This window comes from Frankliniella occidentalis, unplaced genomic scaffold, assembly GCF_000697945.3.
Source record: "Frankliniella occidentalis isolate FOCC.00 unplaced genomic scaffold, Focc_3.1 Scaffold8, whole genome shotgun sequence".
In the NCBI taxonomy this organism is placed as follows: domain Eukaryota; kingdom Metazoa; phylum Arthropoda; class Insecta; order Thysanoptera; family Thripidae; genus Frankliniella; species Frankliniella occidentalis.
Genome location: NW_026267138.1, coordinates 917,750 through 919,705, shown reverse-complemented (window position 1 = coordinate 919,705; position 1,956 = coordinate 917,750). Strand labels below are relative to the sequence as shown.

The 1,956-nt window shown below is 48.6% G+C and overlaps 2 protein-coding genes across 5 annotated transcripts in view; both read right to left on the bottom strand.

The window, feature by feature from the left end:
* Window positions 1-1,361, bottom strand: part of LOC113203813 (zinc finger protein 239-like) — a 7,122-nt gene extending 5,761 nt beyond the window's left edge. The window contains exon 1 of one of the 2 annotated variants that reach the window (XM_052275727.1): window positions 1,269-1,361. The gene's annotated coding sequence lies outside the window, so the exon portion shown is untranslated. Of the gene's footprint in view, window positions 1-1,156 lie in introns of both variants that reach the window. The other variant, XM_052275720.1, reaches the window with a different exon arrangement.
* Window positions 1-1,956, bottom strand: part of LOC113203812 (ecotropic viral integration site 5 ortholog) — a 61,562-nt gene that overhangs the window by 57,261 nt on the left and 2,345 nt on the right. Inside the window, exon 1 of one of the 3 annotated variants that reach the window (XM_052275666.1) lies at window positions 1,258-1,406. The exons of the other annotated variants lie outside the window; for them this stretch is intronic. The gene's annotated coding sequence lies outside the window, so the exon portion shown is untranslated. Of the gene's footprint in view, window positions 1-1,257; window positions 1,407-1,956 lie in introns of those variants that run through there. 3 annotated transcript variants of the gene reach the window in all.

The window sequence follows — 1,956 nt, the reverse complement described above, 5'->3', positions numbered from 1 at the left end:
AAACTCCTCAGATTTCGACCGTCTCCTCAAAACATTTTGGATTTTTTCTTTCTTTTCTTTTGAGGTGATTGTTAGAGAAAACTGAGGGACATCTGAGAAGTTTTCTTCACATACAAGAGTTCATCAAAGTTTTCCCCATTTTTTTTAACCGTGTAGGTTATGGCATACATTTTAGCGTGTTTTTCTTTTTTAAGCAAAACTAAAGTAAAATGAGAACTTTAAAACTATATCACCCAATTAGAAACCACACTTGGTGACCTCTGCAAAGTCTCGCTTGTTGTCCTGCTTCCTTTCGGCAGTGTACAGGGGACCTTGTGCTACATCATCCCGAGCCCCATTCAACAGCCGCCCGGCCCATGGCCCGGCTCGAGACAAAGCCTTCCGTCTCAAAGGGTCAGTAAGGTGAGAGGCTGGGCGTGGCCCGGCGGGCCGGCCGCGCAGCAGCAGCAGCGGCGCTCAGAGGCAACTCGCGGGGTGCAGTGTCTCAAAACACACACATGAAAATAAGTTCACCCTCCTCCTCGGAAGATTCAGACCAATTTTAGGCAATTTCTTATATTCCTCCAGCAAGGAACCGTTCCGAAACAACTTTGAGGAAGTAAATAGTGACCTCTTTGCCGCGCCCCTTCCACTCTGAACCGCGCCAGCGCGGTGGAATCGATCCCCGCCTGGCCTTCCCCATGACTTCGCTTGGAGCACGCTGGTGCCGCGCTGGTCGAAAGCACGAGGGAAATAGCGATGTGTAGCCGCAGCACAGTACGCGGCCTGCCAAACTGCATGACGGTGACGGTGTGTTGTACACTTCATAGACCTCACTTTAAGACTCCTTTCGTCACTCAGTATGCATTCAGCTTTATGTCATTCATTATATCTAAGGTACCAGCGGGTACTAGGTCCCACAAATTTCTTGTTGAAATCGCAGAGCTTTACTTAAGTGTGGGCTCTCATATGACGCTTTCAGCAATAAATTCTCGTCGCATTGTTCGCATTTAAAGGGAATACCATTAGTGTCTGTATGAGTGTGCGTGTGTGTCATCAGTCGAACCTTCGCGCTATCAGCCGTATACTAAAACCCCTTTTCGCATACGGCACAACCGAAATGTTTATCTCTGCTGTGGGTTCTCAAATGTGTCTTTAATTGTATAGATGACCATACCTGGCATGTAATGCATTAGAAAGGCACACTCCAGTTTGGTTTTCCATGCGTAAGTTTGGTTGCGACAGCTTTGAAAATGTCTTCTAGCAGAAAACGCTCACCTGCACCTGACCTGTGTGGGTCCGCGTTTGTTATTCCTTAAACTCCGAGTGAGAGATGATGCACTTCTTTTCGCACAGGGTGCTCTCGAAAAGTCCTATCTCTGGCGTATCTTCTCAGACGCTCCTTGAACTGATTAGATGAGACAAACTTCTTCTACCGCACCACTCGGACGGCTGCGTTTCATGATCGAGCGTGGGTGCGCCGCACACGGACTACTGGCACGGCTGCAAACTGGATCATCCTGTTGCACACCCTTAGCACTGGACTGTTGGCATGGCGGTCACAACTGCGAGTAAGGGATCCCTGACTGCCCTGCGGAAGAAAACCATACACGACTTCAGGAAAACGCATCAGAACGAGAGAAGTGTAACGCCGAAATAATCCCACCATCACGTCCTATGGCACCAAAGCGGAGAAAAGGTAGAAGAAGGGGGAGGGACAGCAGCCCGGACGTGGGTCAGCCGCTAACTGGACCCAGCCAAAGGGCATAGGCGTAAAGCGAAGACGAATTGGGGGGAGGGGGGGGGCTTCGCAAAGTTGCTAGGAAAATAGCAGACGAACGAACGAATCAATTTGTTAATTAAAGGAGAAATGAATGAAAAGGCTGAGGGGGCGTGACGAGATATCTGCGCTTATCATTGTGAATCATTTCGAGATACCTCATAAAGTAATATATTAGCCCTTTAAGCGTACTTTGT